General features: G+C 44.2%; 1 protein-coding gene across 1 annotated transcript in view; it reads left to right on the top strand.

Moving 5' to 3' along the window:
- The first annotated feature begins 10,915 nt into the window (after positions 1-10,915).
- The window catches only part of MAPK4 (mitogen-activated protein kinase 4), a 174,749-nt gene continuing 157,838 nt past the window's right edge, over positions 10,916-27,826 (top strand). Inside the window, exon 1 of the mRNA XM_032603731.1 lies at positions 10,916-10,988. The gene's annotated coding sequence lies outside the window, so the exon portion shown is untranslated. The remainder of the gene's footprint in view (positions 10,989-27,826) is intronic.

Genomic DNA, 27,826 nt, shown 5'->3' with positions numbered 1-27,826 from the left:
AGATCTCTAGAAGTGAAAAATATAGGTCAAATCTCAGCAACATTCGAAGGCTCTTGGTACATACATAGTCAAAACCTCTTGAAAGAACAGTCTACATTTGATGTATGCATCCTTGAGTTCTTTTCGTCTTGGCCCACTGAAATCTGGCTTTTGTCACATCAGCCTCTGAAACGGTTCTCATGTAGTTCACCAGTGACTTCTTACTTGACATGCACGTTTTCCAGTCTCATCTTCCTTTTGATTCCTCTGTAGCATTTGTACTGTCAGCCACTACCTCCTCCTCAAACTATACCTTTGACTTCTGAATCTTTGTCTTTATGGTTCCTCCATCACATCTTCCTATGCTCAGGAGTGATTTTTGCTATAACAGAAAACCCTGCTAACAGTGGCTGAAATAAATAAGCCCTTATTTTTCCTGCACACAAAAAGATGAAGTACAGCTGCTGACATTGGCTTAGTAGCTCAGCGATACTAGGATCAACATCCCTGAGTTTCTCTTGGCCTTCTTCACATGCTTGTTGCCTCAAGATCACAATACAGCTGCTGGGGCACCAGGCATCACATCTATCAATACATTCAAGACAGGAAGAATGAGGCAACCTCTGTCTCTTTGCAATCTTTTAATTCAGGAAGGGAGTTCTCTTTAGCAGACTTCCTGCTGTGTTTCATTAGCCAGAACTGGGTCACATATTGGTCTTTAAATCATCATGATCCATCCTCTGGAGGCCTGGGAGTGTATTAAGCTCCTGAGATCAAGGGATCTCAACCTCCTATCTGAATAAATCACTGTTGTTTTAGTAGGAAAAAGGGGGACAGAAAGGTGGAGAATGGCTTTGCATGGGCAATAGAGTTGCTGTACTTGGTGATTTAGAGGCTCTGTTCGACCCTCTGTCCACTTGACTTGCTTCCTGGGAACCTGAAACACAAATACAGCTGCTTTCCTACCCACATTTTGATGACAAGTTCAAATCCTGTCTCTCCAACCCAGAGTCCAGCTACCCTCTTGGTTTTTCTCCTAAGATTCCTCAGGCAGTAGTGTTCCCTGCAGGTGCATTCAGAACCTTCCATCAAACTCATGTCTCCTCTGTAATGACTTCTCCCAAACGTGCCCCAACATTAAATAGTCCAAGAGCTTTCAAATGTGTTTTAATGTCTGAACTCTTTTGTTTTAAATGAACCTCACATGGAAAGACATATGAAACGGAAGACTTGCCTGGCAGTCCTCCTCTGCCTTCACAGGGTGGGTGCGAGTGGGGGCTAGACTCCTTTGAGAATCTTTAGGACACTGAGAAAGAGTTTGTCTTAGCTTGGGATCCCCAAAGCAGATTCCAAGACGAAAGCTTATATGTCACTACTTTATTAGGAAGTACAGCCCTGCCTGGGAAGCTGGAGTGAAGGAAAAGGGAGCAGGGCAGAGAGGAGAGGAGAGAAAATAAGCAAGCATATTCAGGAGCCAGCTGCCAATCATGATCAAGTGCAACTGACTGTCTGATCTCTTCTCTTCTGAGAGGCCCCATGAGCTGTTGCACCTCAGAATGATCTGTCTTGGGGAGAAGGTGAAAAGAATTTATCTGCCAGCTCCCAGAACCCATTGGTGAAAACTGTACCCAAGCGCCTTAACATTTCCTGTCCATTATATGCAAGGGCACCCAGGGGGTCTTGTGACATCTCACAGCTCAGAGGCAGCAGGTGAGCCCCAGCGCAGGAGGTGAGAGGCCCACAGCATGAACGGGAGGCGAGATGCTGTCAGAGGTCCCTGAACAAGGACAGTCCCTGAGATGGCCAGCCAAAATAAGAAGAGGCCACAAGGATCTGAGGCGGTGCCCAAGGAGTGTTTGATATAGTGGGTGAGCACTCCCATTTTACAGATGAGAAAACTATAACCCAGCAAGGGGAGAAGGCTTGCCCAGTGTTATACAGCTAGTAAGTGGCAGGAGCTGCACACCAGACTCTCAATCCAGTGCTATTTTATCATGCTCTGTGTCATTAAATGGTTTTGGGGGCTCCTCTTCCTCCTGATGTCTCAAGAAAGTGTAATCAAAGCCCTGACCCTTCTCATTTGAATTTCTTCAGTGACTCTGGCACCAACTCCATCACAGACTGTGTGCACATCTTAATTGGAACATTATTTTTTTTTTGTCAGCCAGTTTCCTTTATAATAGGAGAAAGCAACTCTGTAAAATCTAAGTGGAAGTCTATTCTTATCAGCCACATCTGCCAGTATTAGTCAGGGGCTTTCCTCATCTGTGCCAGAATTGAATCGCAGCAGTCTTTATTTAATAAAATACTGAGAATAACTGTAAACCAAGACTGATTACCAAAACTCAGAAGAGTGCTTTATAGCTTCATATGTTTTATAATATTGCAAAGTGCCTCCTATCCCTTTCTGTAATCAACAGGTTATAAATCAGGCATAACTATAATAATCATAAATAGATTTTCTTCCAGAAGACAAAACCAAACTGGAGAGCAGGTATTAATAATTCATAAGTCCACTGTGTGCTTTTTTCAGCACTATCAAGCAATCCTCCAGTTCTCAGCAGACACTGACTGGGTGTCCTGCAACTTAACTCAATCCTGACACTGTCTACCTGGGGATAGTGTCATATCCCACACGTTAAGGGCTCAGTCCCACAAAACTGCACCCCCTATAGGCCCCTTCAGATGCCAATCACAAGTCCAGGTTGTCACCTGTGCTTATGACAGAACAGCTATAGATCAGAAATTCCCACGACCCTCTCCTCAGGTTTGATTAATTTGCAAGAGTGGCCCATAGGACTCAGAGAAACGTTTACTTATGTTTACCAGTTTATTAGAAAGGATACAGATGAACAGCCAGGTGAAGAGGTATGTAGGGCAAAGTCTGGAAGGGTCCTGAGTACAGGAACTTCTGTTCCATAGAATGGGGGTGTGCCACCCTCCTGGCATGTGGATATGGTCACCTATGCAGCAGCCCATCTAATCTCATCATTCTTGAGTTTTATCTGTAGCCATTCCCCCTGCCCCTTCCCAGAGGTCATGGCTGGAGCTGAATTTCCACTCCTCTAATCATTTGGTCTTTCTGTTGAACAACCCCAGCCTGAGGTTATGAAGTAGCCTCACCTTAAGTCCCCTCATTAACATAAACTCAGGTGGGATGAATGGGTCTCCTTATGAAGAACAAAAGACACTCCTATCACTCAGGATATTCTGAGGGTTTGAGGAGCTTTGTGCCAGGAACAAAGATCAACTATTTCTTATTATACCACAATAAATGAGTCATATTTTTAGCTCTACAGAGAAAGATGGTCATTTGCTACCTCATTTGAGACCCTGGACCTTCCTGAGACCTGTTTCTCTGTTGTCTAAGCCTGTTCAGGCTGCTATAACAGAATGCCAGAGACTGGGTGGCTTATGAACAACAGAAATTTATACCTCACATTCTGGAGGCTGGGAAGTCCAAGATCAAGGCACTGGCAGATTCAGTGTCTGGTGAGAGCTACTTCCTGATTTATAGATGTCTGTCTTCTTACTGTGTCCACATCTGGTGGAATGGATGAGGGAGCTTTCTGGGGCTTCTTTTATAAGGGCACAAATCACATTCCTGAGAGCACCACCATCATGACCTAATGACCTCCCAAAGGCCCCACCTCCCAATACCATCACTTTGGGAGATTAGGCTGCAGCTTATGAATTTGCAGGGGACAAAAACATTTAGTCTGTAACATCTGTGAAATGATTTCCTGAGGTTTGGTGCCTCCTAGGAAATGATGTTTAAGTAAGTCACTCACTTTTAGAGAATTCAAGTGCAATCCCCGTAACTGACAAGGCAACAAGTAATGGACACATCGGAACTTCTGTAAAAACGAAGGGCAGTAGTTACCAACATGCAAGCATACATTCCTAATAAATTCACTAATCTTTGCTTTCATTTCTGGTAAACGTATATCCTGACCACGAGATACCCTTTGTGTGGACTCGGGTTTGTACTGCAAATTCGACTCACAAAATAATGGCACTTCCTGAGAGATTTAGGTTGTTATATTCTTGACTTGGTTGAATAGAATGTGTGTTCTGGTCTTTGATAATTGACTGATTGCCCTAGAGAAATAACTGGAATTCATTATGCTTTCATTGGAGACTTGTGTGACTGTGTGTGCTATTTATATTAAAAGTATTGTTATTAGAAACACATTTGTGTTTAATCTACTCAGCCACAATTTTCTTTTTCCATGAAAATTACTCACACAAGCTGGGCTGCTCAACTCTCATTATTAGTAAAATTCCTGATGCCTAGGCAGAGTTTGGGCTGGGTGTATGCTGGGGTCATAGAAACTACAGTCTCCTCTTGCGTACACATTTTATGATGCTCTTCATAGAGCCAGAGACAAGTTCTAATAAAGAAAATATTATTTCAGCACTTAGAAAGAAACCTCATAAATGTCTCTTGAGATTTTTTTTCATTTATGTAAACAACAACTACAAAACCATTTGGGGCTCATTTGCAATATAGTCGTGTGTACCTCATCCTGGCATTGGGAGATTGGGATTTGGGGGATAGAGATCCAGTTCCACATTTACTAAGTGCTTACAGAGATGGCGAGAGGCTTGTGCCCCCCATAACTGTCAAGTCCATAATCATGTTCAGAAAAACTAGGGCCATGATAATACCAACCTGAGGGAGGAGAGGGAGAGGGGCAGGAAGAGAATAAAGAGATCGCGTTTTTAAAGTTAGGCAAGTCACAGTCTTTGTCCAGTGGGTTATAACTATCAGAGTTTAAATACAGAACATTATTCTAAGTGTGTAGGAAGCACTTGGTAATTGATTGACTGAGGCAAATATTAGATCAATTGTCTTCTAGATCCTGGATGCTAGGGACCTTACCAGCCTGGCATAATGTCTGTTCAGGAATCTAGCACAATAATGTATGCCTAATGAAGGCTTTTGGGATCGGAGGATGAAGTTTATGGACCATTCTGGGGCTGGCAAGCTCAATTAGGTACCAAGAAGGCACAGCTGATGAGTTTTCTGTCCTTATGGGTGTGAGCTACTCATCAAATCATGGGTCACTGTGATAAGCATAAGCCACTGTTGGTGATGAGGAGAAAAACCCAAGTTAAGCACCATGATTAGGGGATAAATTCCAATATATTATATTAACAGTGTATTGTTTGTATGAGATAAATAGGATATTTTAACAGGTTAGGAGGTGAATAAGAATGACTTGGAGAAATGAAATGAGGTGAGGCAGAAGAGTCAAATCTCAGTGAGTTCAAATGTCTACACAGAGCAGAAGAGGGAAGGAAGTAGAGTAATGAATCTCAAACTTTTTTTGATCATGACCCATAATTAAGAAAACCATTTAGTGGTGTGACCCACGGTTTGTGTGCTCACACTCACATCCTCATCCCCATACAAACATATATATCTGAAACTAAAATGTCACCAAGTGATACTCTTATCACAGTGAACTGTGATGTTTTCTATTCTATTTCGTTGTTCCAAAAATGCTGGCAGGATCTGCTAAATTGATTTCACAACTCGTAATTATTGGGTTATGTCCTATAGTTTGAAAAAACACATGACTGGGTGAAGTAAGGACAGAGCAGGGAACATGCAGTTAGAATTTCAGTGAGGTCTTATCACAGGCTGAAAGAAGAGAATGCTGGGATGGTCCAAGCCAGTCAAGAAACTGGTGGGAAGTTAGCAGGCTGAGTGGTTGGCCCTGCCTGTGAGAATCAGGCCGGCATCAAGATCTGACCAAATCACTTGATTCCTCATACCTGGGCTGACCTGCCTTGAAGGCACTGCAGGATTTCCGTGAAACCTCTAAGATAGGGAGCTTGTTGGGGATATTGGTGGCCAGTATCACTGAGTGATGCTAGGGACAAAGGATGGGTGGTAAGTGCTGCCCTGCTTCTTGGTTATAATCTTTGCAGACCTTACAGATGACATAATTTACATAGTAGGGACCCAACTCTTCCCAGTTTAAAATGCCAGAAGAGCTTTCCATGACACTTAGGATTCAGGCCAAAATTTTTGCTATGGGTCATACAGCCTTGATGATTTGTGCCCTGACCCTCTCTCTGGCTGCTCTCCCTTCCACCCACCCTGCCTTGAAGCCTGTGACAATTTCAAATGCTCTTACTTTTTCCTCAGCCTTCCCTCACACTGTTCCCTCTGCTCAAGCCACTTTTCTTGTTCCACATACAACTTAATTTTTGCTTCCCCATGAAGCCTTTCTTGACCACTCCTCACCCAATGAGATTAGATCTGCCAGTTAGAACTTTCATACAAGGAAATTCAATTATTTGCATAAGCATGTATTTAATATATATCTCCCCACTAGACCGTGAGCTCCATGAAAACAAGAACAGTATCTGATTTTAAAAAAAGGCTAAAACAATGAATTTCAATTAAATGTCTTACTAGAGAACTGCACTCAATTTTCTTTGATCATTTAAAAACTATCTCTTCAATCTATGCTTATGTTACCTTTCTCATTATATTTTTTTCTTTCTTTTTTCCTTAATTCTTCTGAAACGTTTACATATTTTATTGTCCTTCTCAAAGAATGAGTTTTTGGTTTTATTTATTTTTTCTACTATTTCTAGCCACTGTACCACATACTTATTAATTCTAGTAGTTTTATTTTAAAAACAGCTAGAGTCCTGAGGTTTTTCATTGTATAGTTACAGCATCTACAAATAAAGATTTTTTGGGGTATTTTTCTTTTGAAGAGTTGTATCTACTATTTCATTTTCATGTCTTATTGCTTTATTTTAGCCACCTAAACAATGTTAATAATAGTGGTGATAGCAAACATCTCTATCTTCTTCCTGAATTTGGTGGAAATGGCTTTAGTACTTTTCCATTTTTTATGCTGTTTGCTGTGCTGTTTTCAGTAGCTAGCATTTATTGTTCCCTGAGGGGTCAGTAAGGTTGAATGCAAACCAGAAGTGTCCTGGGAGCCAAGTGAAAACAAAAAGTATTTCAAGAAGACAGGCATGATTAACTATGTCAAATGTTGGATAGGGCAAGTAAGATAAAGTCTGAGAATTGATCAGTAGATTTAAAATCATGGAGGTCACTGATGAACTTCACAAGAGCATTTTCCATAGAGTAGTGGCTAGCACTGGTTAAAGAAAGAATGGAGGAGAAGAAGTAGAGACACTGAGCAGATGTAAGTTTTGTTTTGCCAAGATTTGTTATAAAGGAGGGAAGAGATTTGTTATAAAGAGGGAAGAGATAAGGGAGAGCTGCTAAAGTAGAATAGAGTCTAAAGAGTTTCTATTTTGTTTTGTTTAAGATTCAAGACATTAAACCATATGGGAAAGCTGCTGCTTATGACCTCATGAGGAAAAACTAATGATCAAAGAGAGATGGGAGCATTTATAAAGTAATATCCTTAAATAAGTGAGAGGATGGGTCTTACACATAAGTGGGAGGTGACTTCAGATACAGCAGGGACAGTTTATCTACAATCAGAGGAGGGAATGCAGAATACGACAAATGGGGACCGACATTAGTGAGTGGGTCACTGTTCTTCTTTTTCTCAGTGTATTTAAAGATTTTCCAGGTGATTCTAGTGTACATGTAGGTTTGGATTCACTGGCCTATAGTTAAAACCAAGCAACCCAAAGGGCCTATTGCTTTCTCCTCCAACTCTATGCCTGTGTCTCATTTTTCTGCTGGTGAGAAAAGACATTTCCAGAGCATCCTGGGGTGATGGTGAAGAGAGAGTTGCCTCTAATTTGTCAACCTTAAGTCCCAGCCTGTGAGAACAGCCCCAGGCCTGTCTCACCTTCCTAGCTGTACAAGCTGCACATATGAGCAAAGAGATAGGAGTTAGATAGATAGTTAGATATATAGATAGACAATCTATAGGTCAGATCTCTCCCAAAAGAGGGAGTAGGACACCTGGCACAGCACAGGCTTATTTATATGCCCCTGCAACTGGGACTCCAGCTTCTAGAAGTCATGGTCCAGTTAGTTCCTTAACCATGGCCAGTCCATACCACCAGGAGAGAGGCCACATGCAAAGTCATGGGCCCTGATGCCAAGTTCTTGGCATACAAGGAGTGGGGTGGGGAAAAACTGTTTGATAAATCTAAATTGCCTCCCTTCCTCCACCTAGGACCAAGTCAAAAATGGGTGTCAGAAGAGATTAATTTGGCTAGCACAATTGTCTTGGTCCATTTGGGCTGTTTAACAAAAAATACCGTAGACTGAGTGGCTTATGAAAACATTTATTTCTCACAGCTCTGGAAGTTGGGAAGTCTAAGATCAGGGTGCTCGCAGATTTGGCGTCTGGTGAGAGCCAGCTTCCTGGTTCTTAAACCACTGTATTCAACCTCTGCCCTTTTATAAAGGCACTAATCCCATTGCTGAGGGCTCCATCCTCATGACCTAATCACCTCCCAAAGTCCCTAAACACCATCACATTGGGGATTAGATTTCAACATAAGAATTTTGGGGAGACTCAAACATTCAGTCTATAGCCACAATATTTTAAAAAATTATATCTATCCATCCTCAGCAAGGCAGGCATGGCATTCTCCTGATCGATGCGGCTACTCCCTGCCTGTGTCCTCCAGGACCACCACAGACATTGGCACCCTGGCCTAGCCACTTAGGTACAACTTGTAGTATCTAGTCATAGGCAGTGGAGAAATGCTGGTACATTCTTCCCCCCCCAGAAAAAAAGAAGTCCAAAATGACCGGGTGACCTTCCCAACCCCTAAGCTCTGTATGGTTATTTTCTGCTGATTTACCCCTACCTAGGCCAGCTGTTTCTTTAGGAGTCTTCTCTTGGGGTAAAAATAAGGAACAACCTGTTTCTTGATAGCAGCATCCACAGGAAAATGACACCATGTGATATAAATGTGATGGAGGGTGCCTAGTTCCCACTCATTCCCCTGGCTTTGTGCAGTAATGGACTCTAATATTAAAATGCATATTTCACACCCTTGTCCCGTGATTTGGAGGATGGCAATTCACTATGCATGAGCCATTCACTCATGCCCATCACACAGAGAAAATTACATTTTCCCAGTTGCCAAATGGAGGAGATAAATTATCTCACGTGGACAGGCACATTGCTCTCAGAGCAGTTTCACAGACCCAAGAAACTGATCTAAAACACCCAGGAGGGAGACTGAGCTTTCCTGGGGTCAATCTGGTCAGCCTCTTCAGGCCCACCAGGCCCTCGTCTCAGTGAGTTTACTATGGTGGGACATTTACCCTTCCAGCTTTTTTGGATGAAATGAGCATCCTTGAGGCCTCTTATTCTTCCTTCCTAGGAAACATGTTATAAAAATGAATAAATCAACACAAGAACATTTCATACTTATGCATACCCACTCAATTGATAATACTTATTTGTAACGAAAATTAAAGAAGCAAAATGTTAAAATGTTCTCTTTGGGGAAGATACATTGGAATGTCTTACCACTGATGTACACACAACTGCTTGTTACACACTCTCTCCTTATCCTGATGTTAATGAAGGTCCAGATTACTGCTGTCTCTAATTTAGCATCTAATCCTAAACCTATTACCTACATACATATAATTAATAGCAATTTTATCTACACAATAATTACAGCTACCATTTATTACCCTTCACATCACTGTTCTAACCACTTAATACATTTTCCAATAGGATCCCACAACTGAAAATTTTTATGTTTTTGCCCACGTTACAATTAGCACAGTTATATGATTCACACATTAATTCTTTCAACAGTTATTCAGTGACTATTACACACCTGGAATTGTATGAGGCACTGGAAGTAGAGGTGGGCGTGAAGCAGAAAGAACCAGAGTACATTGCTAGCAGACCCTACGAAGTGTCAAAGTGGAGTTCTCACACTGAATGCTTTGGGAGTTGGGAGAAGGGAGGGCTCACGGGCAGCTAAAGCCACTAGTGACCTCATTATGCAATATTTAGGTTATCATATTTTTCTCTGCCTAGAAAATCGGCTCTCAACCATTCCACTGCGGTGCACGCATTAAGTGACGCCCCTAATCGGTGTGGACGACTTTGGATTTGCCAGAAGGCACCACCTAAACACTAATTATTACCAGTGAGTGTTATGGGTCTAGTGGCTTCTGCTTTCCTTTTCTCTGGCTTCCTAAGTGTTGCTTTCCTTCTGTTAGTTTTATCTCGGCCGTGCAAATGAGCACAGATTCACACCCCGGGCGCCAGGCTCTGCTCCCGTGCACGTGCGCTCTGCACCCCCTCAACCGTCGGCAGGTCCCCCCTCCCGCGCCACCCGGTCCCCGCGGGCCACTTCTCCTCCCTGGCGCCCCCGCCTCCGGCCGCTGCAGCAGAGCGGGGCGGACCCGGCAGAGAGGCCGGGATTTCGGCCGGGGCGCAGGGGCACTCCGCTTCCCGCCGCCCCATCCCTCCCGGGCACAGCCCGAGGGGTCCCCTCCCCTGGGCAGGAGTGAGGACGAGTTCCAAAGGTGAGGGAGGACTCTGGGGAGCCTGCGCCCAGGCTGGAAGGCCAGGCTACCCCGGGACCTGGGCTCGACTCAGAAAACGCGGGCGCCCGGCACCCCAGGTGAGGTTGCCTCCGAGGGGGCTGGGTCGGAGAAGGCCCGTCTACACTGCACGCGCTCGGCTCCGGAACAGCGCGGCCGAGCGGCCCGGGGGCTGCAGGAGAAGGAAGCGGGGCGCGCGGGGGAGGCAGCCCCACCCCTGCCGCCCAAGGCCGGGCTCCCCCGCGCCGGCCGCTGCAGCAGGTGGGGGCCCGGCGGGCCGGGGGCGGGGCCCGACTCGGGGCGGAGCCTCAGCGGCGAGCACTGGGCGGTGCGAGCCGGGATAAGGGCCGGAGCCGCAGCCGGAGCCGGAGCCGGAGCTGCGAGCTGGGCTCTCCGGGCGCCCGCCGGAGCTTGCAGCGCGCCGGGGCTGGGACCGGCCGAGCCGAGCGCGCCGGCGCCGCGACCGCAGACAAAGGCGCCGCTCGCTCCCGGGCCGCCGCGCTCTCGGGCTCTGCTTTGGGTAAGTGGCTCCCCCTTTGCTTTCTTTCTTCTGCCGGCTGCCTGCTCCTCTCGGAGTTCCACGGGCTCCGGAGAAGCCGGAGAGAAAGGAAGAAATGATACTTAGCCTCTCTCTCTGCAGCCCCATTTCACCTTAAAAAAAAAAAAATCCGAAACAAAACCCCCAGCAAATTTCACACTAGCGAGTTTCCGAGCGGTGGGAGGTCTCCCGTGGGATCGACTCGGCCGCCCTCTGTGACCCCTTGCTCCGCCGACTGCGCGCGCCTGTGTAGACCCTGGATCGGCGATTTGGAGGGGAATGTTACCGCTGGGCTCCCCCGGGGCGGGAGGTATAGGGGAAGAGGCTACAGGGACCGGACGCCGCGAGGGGCCCCCATCCCCAAGGACAGTTCGGCACGTTTTGGGGCGCCGAGGGGCTGTTCGTACTGCCAGTTCAGATTCGGATCTCGGTGATGGGGTCTGCCCCAGTCCTCTAGCATCCTCCCCTCCAGCCTCCTTCCCATCTTCTTCAAGGGTTAATATAGCGCCCCCTACGCCCCACCCCACCGAGGCTCACACTCTGCCCCTTCGCGGCCCCAGGGAGGAGGCTCGGGGCGCCCGGGAGAGCGGGGAGGGGGGGAGCTCTGCCGCTTTTCCCGTTGGGTAACCTCAAACCCGAATCTGCGGGGAGAGCGGTAGGCTACGGGCGGAGAATCGGGTTTGACATCACAGCGCCGTCCCGGGCGGGCTCCCCCAGCCTCTTCCCCGGCTGCTCTCCATCAGAAAAGCAATCGGAAGCCCGGCTGGCTTTTTTGCTTTTGTTCTGTCCGTAACTCTCCGGAATCCGGGGAGAAGCCGGGGCGGGCGGATACCCCGGGAAGGGGGACCCTGGCGGAAGCTCCAGGTGCAACCCCAAAGTGACAATTGGAGGCGGCAGCTGTTTCCCGCCCCCGGGGTGGGGAAGAGATTCCGATCGCTAATCAATGCTCGGGATCTGGCAGTGGGTCCGCTGCTTGCTGAAGAGCGGGGTGTCCGCCGCGGCCGCGCGCCGTCACGCGCCTCTCCAGCACTCTCGAAAACGCTACCTCGAGACGCGCATTTCCATTCATGGATCTGTGCCTGGGACTTGATTAATGTCACCTCTGCCCAGGTTCTCTAAGGAGCGAGTGTCTGCTTCTATTCAATTTAATAGCCATTTATAGGGGCCTACTATGTGCAAGGCAGCAACCCTACGATTATCTTCATTTAAAAGATATTTATGGAGCACTTACCATGTGCAAAACAGATGTGTTACAAACTTTTCAGTTTAGAGGATTTTTATTGAGTACTTACAATGTTCAAGGTACCTGTGCTCTGACCTTATTTTAATAGATATTTACTGAGCATCTACTGAGTACAAGCTGGGTTTTTTCCCCCGCTTTTTTTCTGAAGGTTTGCCCAGTGTATCTTTTGAGGGCAGGGATATGGAGCAAGGAAGCCAGAATATGTCTTCGAACCCTTCAGTTCCTTTAGTAACCTGCATTTTAACCTTTCCAGACAGCTTGCTGTGTGGTTTAGGAAGAGCTGGTCTTCTACACTACAGCTTGAGGGTTTCTCACAGGGGAGCAGGGCAGAGTAATGAAAAGGCTACTCTGGGACCTCTTTCTAATTCAGTTTCCTCACATTGAAAAAAGAAAAGGGAAGCAGTTTCTTTGTGCAAAGCACCATGCTAGTTACTGCAGGCAATCAAAGGTTAATGAGGCAAAGCCTTGACACTCAAAGGGTGGAGAGTCTGTGGTAGGGCCAGAAAGACAGACAAAAGACAATCAATTAAACCAGGAGGGTGGGGGGTTGGGGGCATGAAGATAGGGCCAGCATGGACCTGGCAGCCGCTAGCTCCAAACTGGTGACTGGGTTGAGAGTGGCTTTAAAATCCCGTCATTGTGGTGTCTGGGGACCTACAGGCAAAATCAAATGGTCTGAGGGTCCTACCTACTAAGAGATTAGATGACTCTATTACTCTGATACTCCTGGGATCCTGAGACATGCTGGAATATCCAGATTGGCAAGAAAACCATGGGTCCTCAGCCTCTTGACAAATAGTCATTATATATAGGCTGTTATCAAGGAAATGCAGTCTAGTTGGTAGGATTGTAGTCTAGTATGAGTTCTTGAGATAAACCCGTAAACTGACTGCTTGGGCAGCATACATGAAAAGCCAGGAGCAAATTCCTCCCAGAATTTGATGTCGAAAACAAAATTCTGTCCTCATGGAATTGTGCCTTTCCTTTTATCAGACGGCGAGAACTTGCTCTGTCTAGTATGGTTATCTTTTTAACTTGGCGTCCAGAAATTCCTAGTAAGTGCTTTATCCTAGCTTCTTGGTACAATGATCTTTTTCTTCCCAATTTATTTCTGATCTCCCTTAAAATTTTTTTTTCTTTTAAATACTGCACTGTGTTATTTTTTTGTTATGAACCTGAAAGCTCCCCTCAAATCTTTTCTGGAAGATACCTAGGAAATATGGTAAGCACTAGATGAATGACTTGGAGGCCCCGTACTTATAAGAAGAGGGAGGAAAAAAACGGCCAAAATCAGGAATGTACAGAGAAGACATAAAATGGCCTTGCAAGATGGAACAGGATTCAGATAGGAAAAGAAGATGAACAAAGATCTCCCTCCCAAATTGAGGGAAAGGTTGTAAGCGAAAGTGTGATGGAAAACAAACCATCTTTAGAGCACTTTAGGAATTTGATAGCTATTCATCTGGAAGAGTTTCCATTCATTCAACAAAGAAGCACTGCCTGCGCATTTAACTCTGTGTCCACGACTTTGCTAGGTGTCAGGTAGGGGCTTCACCCAGCACTGTCTGGGATTCACTGGGATTCCCACAGCTGGTGAGGACCCTTGTCTCCTGTTCCAGCGGCAGGGATAGCACTGCATCCCTACCATTCTTTGAAACATTCCTAGAGTTTTTCACCTGAGCTGAACTGTATTGTAATCTTCTTCAAGGCCAAGAATGTGACTTTGTTTTTTTTTCTCTGCATCCTTCCCTGCCTACAGGATCCGGCATAGTCTGTAAGAGTAGGTGACATTTATTCCAGAACGCTGGATTGCCCATTCCTTCCCCCTTTCCCTACCTCGTCAGGGCCTGGCCTCTGTTCCTCTCCACCGCTTTCAGCTGCCCAAAGCCTTTCACTGTATGAAAATGAGGGGCAAAAACAATCTGTCATCAGTCACTTTCTCTTGAATATGAATGTAGGTCACTGTTCTCTCTTCCAGGGGTCCTTGCACTTTAAGCCTCATTATGGAAGGAAAAGCTTTGTCCACCATGAGAAAATTGCAGGCATAGACAAGTGGGTATTGGAGGTACCTGGGTAGGCGAAGCGCCTTTCCTGGTGCTCCTGAAATTATGCTACCACCTCCTCACGTAGGCCCTCTCGGCAAGGGTCTCTGCAGTCCCACAATCCATAAAAGTCTGGAGCCTTCATTGCTTCTTACCGTGGCATGGTGGTTGAGGTCAGAGAGCAGCTCTGCCTGAGCTCCCTGTCAACCTGGCCGTCACTTGCTCTGTTCTTTAGACGTTCATCATTTTCTAGACAGAATCCTTGCTTCCTTCCCTACAGGTGCCATTATTTTAAGGCTGGGGTTCTCAACCTGGGCACTCTTGGTGTTGTGGGCTGGATAATTCTTCATCGTGGGGGGCTGACCTGTGCATTGCAGAATGTTTAACAGCAGCCCTGGCCTCTACCCACTAGATGCCAGTAGCACCCCACACCCCCTCCCCAAGTTGTGACAGTGAAAAGTGCCCCCAGTTATTGCCAGATGTCCCCTGGGGAGCAGAGTCACCCCTGATTGTGAACAGCTGTTCTGAGGGGTACTGGTTGCTCTGTATCGTGCTGCGTAAACATTCCCACTTTTCTGGGAGAGGGCTTCTCTAATGTAACTTGGTTGGCAAGACAGGTGACTTGCTAAGTGTGTACTCTACATTGTGGAATTTCCATATGAATAATTTCATAAATCAGAGTAAATAACCTTTGTCAGGACACATATCCTAATCTGGTCATCACAATAAGTCAATCTTTGGAGGCAAAACAACAATCACCACCACAACCCTCCCCCGCCCCCCCCCACCAAAACCCAAATCTCTCAAATTCATCCCCTAGCATGTGTTTGATTTATATACTAGGAATGCAGGTAGTAGGACCACCACTGGCAACCAGGATTACCCACAGGGTCATGCCCAGCCCACTGGGCAGCCGTGAGGGAGGGAAGTGGCAGGCGAGGATCCAGTTCTGAGGAGTCCTCTTTAAGAAAAAGACAAAATAACCAGGTGAACGTGTGGTTGCTAGAGCCCCTCCCCAGCGTTGGGAGGGGTTCTGAGGTTTCGGTTTCATTTGCTTCAGGTGAAGCTGCCTCTGGACATTGTTTTGAGGAGTGACAGCACAGCTGTGGCTGCAGGATTGGGAAAGCGGAGGCTTTCTTCTACTCATGAATGGCAAGAGCTAAGAGAAGCTTCTCAGACTTGACTTCAGTAGAGCACAGGGATCGAAATAGAATTGTTAAATACAGGGTAGCCGGTACTTCTGTTACTATCTGCCTTCAGAAGTACGACTTTCATAGCGTCAGCATCATCACCTTCTTTGCAGGACGGAACAAGGGGCATGGTTAGTTCAAGCTTAGCAGCAGGATCCTTGAGTTCTTCTAGTGGATGGAAGTAACTTAATGAACCTTGTAAGAGTGATGTTGGCCTAGTGCCCAAGTTATTGCTTCCCAAAGCGAGTGAAACTCTTTTTCAAGTCACTGTAATGGTATTGGAAAAGTTTACAGATTTCATTGATTCAAACTTCTATTTTGGAATACCCAAGCGTGGGGTGAGACTTTTCCTTTCATTGAAACAGGCCAGATAGGAAATACCTTTTGGCAGCAGGGTGGGCAACTAACTCAAGTACTCAAAAACTTAAAATAATAAAACAACCAAACAAAAGCCCTCTATATTTCAGACTTTTCATTCATTCACAGTCTTTTTCCTTAGTCTAAACGGACCTATTTTCAAGGAGGAAGAGAAGGTGCTATGATTAGTATCTAAATGTGCCTGCTGTGCGTGAAACTGATCTGCCAATATGCCATTGTCTAGATTTAACAAAAATAAAGACTCTCTATTGGAAAATTTGCTGTAGGAGGGATTCTTTAAAAAATTAGTAGTTTTCTATTTGTCTTTAAAGTGATTTGATTTTTATAAAACTTTTCAAGAGTAAAGATCAATTTGGAGATTTGGGATCAAATCTACACGTCATCACAGAGCTTAGACCTGCGAGGGATCTTGGGAATCAGTGACCAGCTCTCCTTGCCCCATTGTGTAAATGGGGGAACTGAGGCTGAGAGAAGTTAGGTGGTTTGCCAATGTCACACAGAGGTCAGTGCTGAGGCTGGGCTAGGAGTCCAGAGTTTGTCCTGTTCCCTTTGATACTCATGCCACCGGGGTATCTTTCCATCTTTCCAGGTGAATATTGGTGGAGGAAGAGCCAGGAGGAAAAAGAGTTTGATAACTTATCTCCTTTCCAGGTCATCTAATCCAGATAGAACTAATCATTGATTCAGACTGATTACATCTATGCCCAAGGTGTGTGTGCATACAGGCAGCACTGAGGGAAAACTGGGACAGTTGGATTAGTGGCATGAGATTATTTTATAAAACTTTCTATGTACAGCACGGTGACTATAGTTACCAGTACTGTATTATATTTGAAAGCTGCTAAGAGAGTAGATCTTAAAAGTTCTCATCACAAGAAGAAAATTGTAACTATGTGTGGCAATGACTTACTGTGGTGATCATTTTGCGCTATACATACAAATATACAATCATTGTTTTACACCTGAAACTAATATAATGTAATATGTCAATTATAGCTCAATAAAAATTTTGAAAAAATTATTTTAACTTCCTTTAATGTTCTTTTATATTGTTTTTACAGTAAATAGTTAGAATGAAACATTTATTTCCCTATTTGGGAAAGTAATACAGATTCATTATGGAAAGTAGCAAGTTGAATGAAAATAATCATTCTACCTGTGATTGATTGATCTGATCATATTGTGCTATGTTTATTTTTAGTGTTTTTTTCTCAGCTCATTTTAAAACACAATTCGGATCATACTGTACATATAATTTTAATTTTTTATCTTGCTTTTTTCAGCTAATATTATAACAAACAATTTCCATGTTATTACAAACTCTTTGTAAACATAATTTTTAATGACTACATAATTCAGTACTGTGGAAGCCTGTTAACTTATCACAATATTTTGTTACTAGTGGACATTATTTGCTCCCAATTTCTTACTGTGTCATTGCAATGCGTAGTTTTGTGCCTATACTTTTCTACAATTCGGATTGTTTTCTCAGTGAACATTCCCAGATAGTGAAATTACTCCACCAAGTGTGGAAAGCACCATGTTAATAAATTGCTTTCTAGAACTGGAAATGATTTCACCACATCATTGACAACATAGCGTCTTTTGTTTTTTTAATTATTTATTTAAGATGAAAAATATGTCATGGTTGTTTTCATTTTGGTTGCCAACATGGCTAAACGTTTCTCTGTAGGATTGTTACCCTGTTTGTATTTTTTGTTAATTATCTATTTACCCTCCCTCCCCCACATGGATATTTTATGAAGAGTCCCATCTAACCCTGCTGTTCCACACTTCCAATACTTCAAGGGCTGTGTTTCAGGCTGAGCTCTTTTTGTCTCAGTAATGGAGCTGCCTGGTCCATTCCTGAAGCAAGCTCGGGTGGACGGGGAGCTCCATCCCCTTGGTACCAGGCAGCATATAGCGAGTACTTATTCAGTGCTTCCCAGGCATTAATTCTCAATCCTTACCTTGTGAAGTGGGTACTGTTTTACTATATGAGGAGAGTGAAGCACAGAAAGGTAAAATAACCATAGCCACATATACTTTTAAAAGGGTTCTGATCACCAATTCCAGTGTATGTGGGGTTTTCCCCACATATCCGAGCAATTCTCTGTGACATCAGCTGGGTGTCCTACGATTCAACCCAATTCTGACACTATGTACCTGAGATAGCATCAGATCCCACAGGTTGAGGGCTCAGAACCACAAGGCTGCCCTCCAGTTCCAGTCGCAAGCTGGGTTGTCACCTGTGCTTCTGACCAACTGCCTATAAATCATGACTCCCTCCTTGGGTTCAGTTAATTTGCTGGAGTGGTCACAGACTCAGGAAAACCCATTTACTCACTAGATTGCTGGTTTATTACAAAGGATATTAAAGGATACAAATCAACAGCCAGATGAAGAGATACCCAGGGCGAGGACCCGAACAAAGGAGGTTCTGTACTCGTGGAGTTTGGGGCCCAGCACGGTGGCATGAGGAAGCATTCTTTTTCTCCAACCTGGAAGCTCTCTGAACCCCTCCTTTTGGATTTTTATGGAGGCTTCATTACAAACGCATGATTGATCAAATCATTGGCCATTGGCAATTGATTCAACCTCCAGCTCCTCGCCCCAACCTGGAAATCAGGGGATGGGACTGAAAGTTCCATCCCTCTTTCCATGGTTGGTTCCCCTGGCAACCAACCCCCATCCCTATGTACTTTCCAAAAGTCACTACATTAGTATAAATCCAGGTGTGGTGGAGTGGGGCTTGTTATGGATACCAAGACACCCATTTCACCTTTTCGGCTCTAGAGCAATTTCAGGAACTGAGGACGAGAGACCAAATATTATAACAAAAGATATTGCCATTGCACTTATCGCTTAGGAAATTCCAAGGGCTTTGGGAGCTGTGATATGAAGACCATATATATGAGAAATATATTTTGTTCATCTGAATGGCCAAATACATATTATAAATCACAATATTGCAACTTTTAACCACTGTCGTACTACCTCTGGATCTTTGCTAAAGTGACCTGCCTCAGTTGTGTAGTTGGTCTTCGAGGGAGCTGGGTTTAGGAAAATTAGCAACTTCCTCTGAACTCTGTTGCCTGTTACTGGGAGAACTTTGTGGTATAAGGTAATTTTGCTACCTTAAACTTATTCCTAACTTTTATATCTCTTAACCTCTCTTCTGTTTTTCCATCCTTTTTATATCTCCTAGCTACATCTGGTCGTTTTTCTGACCTATCTTCTAAGTCCCACCATGTCGCTTCAACTGTATCTAATCCGCAGTTAAATCCATCTGTTTCTTTCTTAATTTCAGTTACTGAATTTCAGTTCTAGAATTTTTAGCTCTTTTTCAAATCTTTAATGTTACTTTATATAGTCCTGGTTCCTTGTTCTGAAATTTTTAAGCCCAACTTCTATCTCCATAAGCATAGCAACTATAGTTGTCTTACATTCTGTGTCTGATAATTTTTCCATCTGGGATGTATCTGTTTCTTCTGTTTGTTGTTTGTCCAGATTCTCATGTTGGTTCATATTTATGTCATCATATGTCCTCGTGTGCCTTGTTGTCTTTGAATGTGTGTTAGATATTGTTTTGAAAAAAAATTGTATAAATGCCATGTCTCATCAATTAAGAAATACATTTTTTTCACATTTTGATCTCTGAAATTCAGATGTGGTTTACAACGATCGAGACGTACATTTAGTTGGTAGCATTTTTCTCTTTTAATTGGCTCGTACCTAAAAAAAAATAGTGCATAATACAATTAGCAATATTGAAGGTTGATGAAATGAAATAATTTGAGGCTTTGAATGATGATAAACATGACAAGAGTTCTAGAGAGCCTTTTAAATAGCCTCTGTGGGCTCTTTGGGTACCAGCAATCCCAGATCAATTTGAGCACTTGAGATTTTCTAGGCCATCCAGATGACAGGAAGTCAGACTAGTTTATTTTTTGTTTTCTCTTACTAAAAAGTGGTGGCGCAGTGGTTGGGAGTCCGCCTGCCGATGCAGGGGACGCGGGTTCGTGCCCCGGTCCGGAAAGATCCCACATGCCGCGAAGCGGCTGGGCCCGTGAGCCATGGCCGCTGAGCCTGCGCGTCCGGAGCCTGTGCTCCGCAACGGGAGAGGCCACAGCGGTGAGAGGCCCGCATACCGCAAAAAAAAAAAAAAAAAAAAAAAGAGGGCCTAGCTCTTTGAGGTCCCAGCCACAGGTGTGAAGTGGCTTACCAGGCTTTAACCTTAGGGATGCCTTGGGTCCCTGACCCCATCAGGCTGTGCAACGTGCTGCGCAACTTCCCAACTTTCTCTTCCTGGTTGACAGATTCCCCCCAAACTGGGTAAGTGTGGCTCCTAAGACCTAGGGCCACATCTAGGGATCTTCTCCCAGATCTTAAGCCTGAATCCCCCTCTCTCCTAAGCTCTTTGGTGCTTTTAAGAAGAATTAAAAAAAATATTTCATCTGGGTTTCTTTGTTGTGTTTGCTTGGAAGGTTGGTTCTAATTATGCGGTTTATCACTGCCGGAAGGAGGCAGTAGTGAATCTGATCTCTCAGAGACTCACAGAAGAGCGCGAAATACCAGCTGCTCTTTGCCAGCTCATGACTAGAGAACTTTCTCCCCCCACTCCTCATATGTCATCCGGGTTGCAGCTGGAAAGTGGAAGTTGGGATGAATACATTTCTATAAACTGGACACAGCTAAATATAGATATATTTCCCTATATAAAAGAGACTAATTCCTCAGGTTTTTCCTAATAAGGCGGGTGACGTAGCAGAGAGAGCAGTTGCAGGAGTGGTATCTGAAGCCCCATCAATCATCAGTCTCCATCTGGTCTCTTCCTTCTCATCTGTGCTGTCCTGCAGAAAGATGGGGATTTAGGACCAAGGGACCTGATGAGGGAGGAAGATGCTCTTTATTCCAGCAACCGTTGAGGAGTAAAAAAAAAGTAGACCATATTTTAGCTAGGTAAGATTTCTTCCATTCATGTGGGCCCCCGACATTTCCATTTGGAGAGATGAATTTCTCACCCATGGCCAAGGCTATTCCTTGTGGAGACTAAACTATTGTGTGGCCTTTCCAAGGGACTCTTCTTAAATCTTATTTTTCAAAAGAAGATTCCTTCCTGGCTTTTCAAAGACATATGCTTATCTATGTGTTCTCAAAATCAGCAGCCCAATGTATTTTCCTCCTACCTTGTTCCAACTCTCATAGATGTTTTCCCACCAGCTTTCATAAAGCCAGAGAAATTTACAATAAGAAAAATATACGTGTTGAGTTTGAAAAGGTTGGGCAAAGGGGCACAGAATGGCGAGAAGCCCTCCCTCCCACCTTACCAGAGCCTCCACTGGATTTTTTTTTGGCCGGGGGAGGTCCTTATTTTTATTGGGGGCTCTTAGTTTTATTTTCTCCCTGGAAACCTAAGAGTTGTCCTCTCAGAAAATTGCTATCTGCCGAGGGAACTGCAGATCCACTGTCACCCTTCAGGAGTGTAGCCGCTGGGTAAAGTGAAGGAAGGTATGGTAGCAGGGATCTCTCTCTCTAGAAAGGGCTTGTTTGGGAGGGATATCCCCACCAACTTTTTGGAGACCACCTCATACCTTTTATGTATCCATGATGATTTATCCATCTTACTTTTATTTAATTTTACAATATTTCACACATAGGAAAGACTACATATAACTTAGTCCATCTATTGCTAGAAATGGAAATCCTCCAATTAGGTTTTAATAATTGTCCTTAAAGGAGTGAATCTGTCATTTCACTCCCAGGTGATTCTAGATTGTGACTGATACCTTTGGAAGAAATGATTAATGACTTAATTTTGAAGAAGCAAATTTTCTATTCTCCCAGAAAATGTACCTTTCCATGATTATTTTTGGAGGCAGAATTACTAGAAAGCCCCACCAGCCATAAGAATTTATGAACCATGATGTCTGAAAACTCTTCAGCCTGAAAGGAAGTAAATTAATTCCTCCAGTGTGATTCACTTTAGGTACAAAACAAATTCCTCAATTTATCCATAAGTTAGGCTCTTAAGCTGATTTTTCTAAAGAGGCATAATTATTTTGACATCAAGGCCGTTTTCTATATTTCTATCATCAAATTTTCCATTGATTTGAATTTGAGGTTTTTCCCAGCCATTGTGAGACCATTTTGTCTGCTAATAGGAGATCATATGCTGTGATTTCACTAACATGTGTGAGAACCACAGGGAGTTCAGACAAAGTTAGCTGAGCAATTTCTGTACTTGTCATAGAGACCAGGACATTGCGTTCAGGATGTGGTGGCAGTGGTACTTTTTACCAAACAGAACTTTTTAGAAGACTCGCAACAGTAAAGTATGATAGCTCTTTCAACAGAAATAAAAGGGAGAGAGAAATTCAGAAATCTGAAGTGATTTTATTTGTAGGAGGAGAATAAGGAAGATGATTGCAGTAAACCACTCAGAAGAGGTGAGAACTATATAACAATGGAGTAACCACAGTGACTCCTTGAGCTTTCCAGATCCGAGGAGAGAAAATGAAAAATGTCCTGATCAATTACTGTAAAAACCCACCCATCTGCTATGTAATAAAGCCAGTGAAATATGGGCCATCAAAATGACAGGGAGAACTTTAGGATATACAGAGTAAGGAAAGAGACTTTTTTTTTACATTGTGAGTGAGAATACGTCTGGTAAATAGTTCTGGGCATGTCGTGACCTAAATAACTGTCATTTTCCTGTACTTTACCATTTTCTTGAGCTGAATGGAGACTAAAGACAAATAAAAGGCTTAGGTCCTTATTAATTTTGTTAGGTCTCTAGATGAAGGATGATAGGGAATATGAGTCCAATAGGAAAATGCTCTTAGTTTATGAAAGTATTTTCGTTACAAACTTGATGTCTCATTTCTCAATTTTTGTGCATGCTTTCATTCTTCAAGAGTTATTCAGTGAGTTTGTTAATCCTGTAAACCCCCTCTTTATGAGCAGTCTTTGAAAGTGAACCTGAAATACATTTATGGAACAAGAGGAGGTAAGAACAATCCTTTGGCTTCTCTCTTCAATTTATTCAGAAGCAGATCCCCAGAACCAAAGATTTATCTATAGATTTATCTATATTTAACAGCTGACTTTTTTTTTTTTTTAACAGCTGACTTTTTATTTCACCAACAAACAACACAATGTTTTTGCTTTGCACTCCTGAATTGAGGGTTTGGCTTCCATAATGTTTAAATAACCTTCTTGTCTTCTGTTCCACCTTTCCTATTGGTAAGAAATAATAAGAACATTATTATTTAATTATCACCACTAGAAGCAATGACAGATTTCAGTAATCTAAAACTATATTGCCTTAAACTGAGATTATTTGAAATAAGATCTTTCCTCTCCAGTAATGGATACCTAGAAAAGGAGGTGTATAGCTGTAGGCACAGGGAGCAGATACAGGAACGTATACATATACAGTGTGATTATGGGGTATCCATAAGCTTTGTTTCTGGAAGGACACGTAAGACATTGTGAGTAGTGGTAAAGTAAGATGTACCTGGTTATTGAGGCGAGGGAAAGGATTTTTTATTTTATACCTTTCCATACTATTTCACTTTTAAAATAAGCAATATTTTTATTTAATAAGTAAATAAGGGGAAAAATTAAGTTCAGGACTAGAAGCCAAGTTCAGTGTTCCTTGAACCCTGATAGAATGAACTTTACTATTTATTTTGGACATTAAAAAAAATACTCCAAGCTGCCTCCTCGCTGGTTTCACGCTGTAGCATCTGTCATTCTGTCTTAAATCATGGTTAGACGTATAACTGTTTTCCTCATTAATTTTTATCACCATAGGCTGTCTCTCTTCTTTCTGTAGCCTTACTGTGTCTAGTCCATTATGGTGCATATATTAGTTCCTTAATCTTTGTTTTATGGAATTGGCTATTCAAGGTACTTTCTCCCAAATAATCATTTCTAGGAAAACAAAGTAATAAACGTAGCCATTTCCACAAGACTAATATCATCGTCCGCAAGAGAATTCAAACCACATAATGTCTGAGCTGGAAGAAAACCATCTTTGAGTGTATTTATTCTCTTGTTTTAGAAATGAGGAGCCTGAAGATCAAATCACTTGCTCAGGATCACACGGGGAATGAGAGGTGACTTGATACTCAGAGCCCGGATCTCTTCCAGCCCAGCCCTCCTCCTGCTGCAACAATCATTACAGACAGTCATTCTCTTTCTTGGTCATCAGGCGTTTAGATGAACGGTCAATGCTGGCAAAAGAGAGGTCACACTCAATTAAAACAGCAACTGTGAAGAGGTAACTTCAAAAAGAAGAGGAGGTGTTGAGCTGATTTTTTTCCAAGTTTTAATGAACCGTTTTGCAGATTTACCTCCTTTTAAAGCAAATTTGCTATATAAACGTCAGCATTTCCACAAAACGATTGATAGTAGGAATCTTTTAGATGACAAGTATCCTAACCATGAGCGTTCGATAGAGTCAAATCACCCTCACTTGTTGGGCACATCTAGGCGCAGAGTATCAAAGCTGTGAAATGAGGAATTAATTGTGTTTTCTATCTTACCTGTTGGCTTTTTTAAATTGGAGGCATGTCTGGCCTGGTGAATAAGCCACCTGTCAGCAAGGAGCGATGAGCCCTCCAATTCCTAAATTCACCCCTGGGCACCAGAGCACTCAAAAGCCATTCCCAGTTTTCAAACATGCTGAGAAGGGAGCTGGAAAGACTTTTTTTTGGTCTGACGCTACGCAAAGGAGAAACAGAAGGAGAAATTCCAAAGAGGGAGACAGTACCAAAAGTGTAAGGACTCGGGGAACCCTGAGCATCGGATTCACTAATGAGGAGGCAGAATGCCATTTTTCTGAAATATGTTCTCTTTGTGCCACTTCCTTTTGGATCCATACCATCCTAGAAGGCACTAGCTCCAGTAGGCATAGTTGTAAAAGACACATCTTTAAAAAATTTAATTCAGTTCAACAAATATTTAAGTTAGGTTCTGTAGGAGAGTTACAGTAAAAATAGCAGAAGCCCGGCCCAGTTCTTCTGGAGCTTGGAGTCTGTGCTGCGCTTTCCAAACTTGTCTGCATGTTGGAATCATCTAGGGACCTTCAAAACACACTGGTGTCTGTGTCCAGGCCACCATCCCTGAGGGAGCTTGTGATCCAGTTGGTTTGGGATGTGGCCTGAGGTTTGGAATAGTTTAAAAGATAATTCTAAAGTGCGGACAAATTTGGGAACCAATGATCTATGAAGTGGTTCTCAACCTTGACTGTATTAGAATCACCTGGACTGTATATGTATGTGTGCAAGTATGTGTATATATGTGCATATGTATGTGCATGTATATGTATATATACATAAGTATGCATGTGTATATAAGCATAAATGTGTATACAAGTGCATGTGTGTATTATGCATGTATAATATACATATGCATATACATACATGCCCAGGCTCCAGCCTTAGAGACTTTGATTTACGTGGTTTGAGGTGAGGTAGTCCCCACCTCAATGCTATTTAAAACCATGGTTCCCTAAATTGGAGTTTTAAAAATGCTGGTGCCTGAGTCCCACTCCAGACATTCTGGTTTAATTGGTCTGGGGTCTGATCTAGGCATCAGAATCTTTTCGTAGCCCGCCGTGTGATTCTCATATGCGGCCAAGGTTGTGATCCACTGGGTTAGTGAGGAAGACCGGGCTACCTTGTGCATAGTAGGTTCTCCAGAAAAACGATTAACCATGAAATGAAAACTAGACAGAAGAACTTATAAGAAAAGTCAGTACTAAAGAATTGTACATTCCTGGTTCTTTGGGCGTTTCCCTAGGCTTGAATATGTTATGCAGTGTGATTTGGGGATGGAGGGGGTGTAAAAACCTAATTCAGCTCGCGACCATAGCTTTTGTTGTGGCTACCAGTGAAACTTTCAGCTGAAAGTGACAGCCAGCATCTTCCTAACTGCTCTGTTCCGTTATATCTGCTTGTGATGGGTGTGGCAGACCTGCCTGTCATACTTCTGATGTGTCTAACGTTGTGTTTGGAAGAAAAATAACCAGAAACTTGCTTCTGTGAGATCTCGGTGCTCCAGCCCTGCATTTAGCCTGATGTGAACTCTGTCCTGTCCAGCAAGCATCTGTGAGGGCCCGCCCCGTGCCTGGGGTTTGGGAGAGCTCCCTGGAACACAGAGCAAAGAGTTGCCTCGTTTCTTTTGTTCCCTAGGTGATTCTTGATTAGTCCAAGTGGTTCAAGGAGGGGAAGTATTTCCGCATCTGGCCCCAGTGAATTGCAGCTGCCTTCCGCCTTGGAGAGGCTCCACCACCCTGGAAAGGGGAATACTGCCAGGCAGGGAGTTCACCACAGCTGCTTACTGGGCAAAATCTGAACTTCTCCTATTGGTCTTTGAAGACTCTAGGGCACTGGTTCTGAAACTTGAGTGGATCAGAATCCCCTGGAGTCATGTTAAACTACATACCTCTGGGGCAGACCCCAGATTTTCTGATTCGGTAGGACTGGGGTGGGACCCAAGAACTTTACATGTCTAATACCTTCTGGGCAGTACTAACCTGGCTGGTCTGGGGACTGTCACTTGAACACCACTGCTCTAGAAGGAAGGACACAGATGGCACCTGTGTTGTTTAGTAAAAGGATATTACTTGATTGCTGCAAATTTACGTGATGGTCACAAGATAAGAATTGAAACAACCTCCAACTATAAGATTGATAGATTAATTGATTGTTTAAATTATGAAACACCTGCTACGTGCTAGGTGTCGTGCAAGCTTTGTTGCTATAAGGAAGGGGAAGATGCGGCTACGCACTAAGCAGCTAGTCTGGGGGAGTAGGTGATGCATCACTAAAGGGGGACCCCTTTGTGCTCTGTAGAGGGAGTGCCCAGGCTTCCATGGGACATACATGGGCAGGAGGACTGTGGCTCAGAGGTGGCTTCCAGGAGTAGGTGATTCTGGGGTGGGATCTCGGGGCATGACTAGGGGTTCGGCAGGTGAAGAAGGTGAGGCTGTGTTCCAGGGACAGCATGAGTGAAGATGAGTGAGCCTGGCACGGGGAGCCACACGTGGTTTAGGGTGACTGATGGGGAGAGAGCGCTTAGTCTGGATAGGCAGGCAGACGCTGGATCCCAGGGGCCTGTCCTCCACATGGAGGAGCCTGGGCTGATCCAAAACCCAGGGAGGTCATTGAAGGGTTTATTGATTGATTGATTGATTGATTGTACGCGGGCCTCTCACTGCTGTGGCCTCTCCCGTTGCGGAGCACAGGCTCCGGACACGCAGGCTCAGTGGCCATGGCTCACGGGCCCAGCCGCTCCGCGGCATGTGGGATCTTCCCGGACCGGGGCACGAACCCGCGTCCCCTGCATCGGCAGGCGGACTCTCAACCACTGCGCCACCAGGGAAGCCCATTGAAGGGTTTTAAGTAGGTGAGTGACACGATCAGATTTGCCTGCAGTTTGGAAAACAGGCTGGAGGGAGCATGTACCTTCAAGAGGCACGGGAGACTATCATGGGAGTCCCCCTGGGAAGTGATGAGGCCACAGGGGATGTGACCTTTCCATCACATTGTCCTTGCATCACCCTCTGCCTCTGCTCAGTATTTCAAACCTTTCAAAGCCATTTCCAATGGGCGCATTAACTGGCTTCTTGAGCGTCTGCTGTGTGTGCTTTCGGAGTGGAACCACGCAATGAGTCTTGTGGCTCCCCGTAAAGATGCTGTGTTTCAAGGAAAATTAAGTTAAAGTGAACCTTGGAACAGGTGAGCCTCAAAAATGCAACCTCATGAGGGGCCTGTGTGGAAGGGATTGGGCGTTTCAAACCATTTAGCCTGGGTGAGGTCGGGGAGGGATGGTCTCTCTGCGTGCTGTGTGTCTTTTGTGGAGCTCTGAGTTTTTCCTTTTTGGTTCTAACTGGGAGCCACACTTCCCTCTCCTGCTCTTACCTTGAGCACAGATTACAAATCTGAGTAATAG

Source organism: Phocoena sinus, chromosome 14 (genome assembly GCF_008692025.1).
Source record: "Phocoena sinus isolate mPhoSin1 chromosome 14, mPhoSin1.pri, whole genome shotgun sequence".
Taxonomy (NCBI): Eukaryota; Metazoa; Chordata; class Mammalia; order Artiodactyla; family Phocoenidae; genus Phocoena; species Phocoena sinus.
This window is presented reverse-complemented; position numbering and strand designations above follow the sequence as displayed.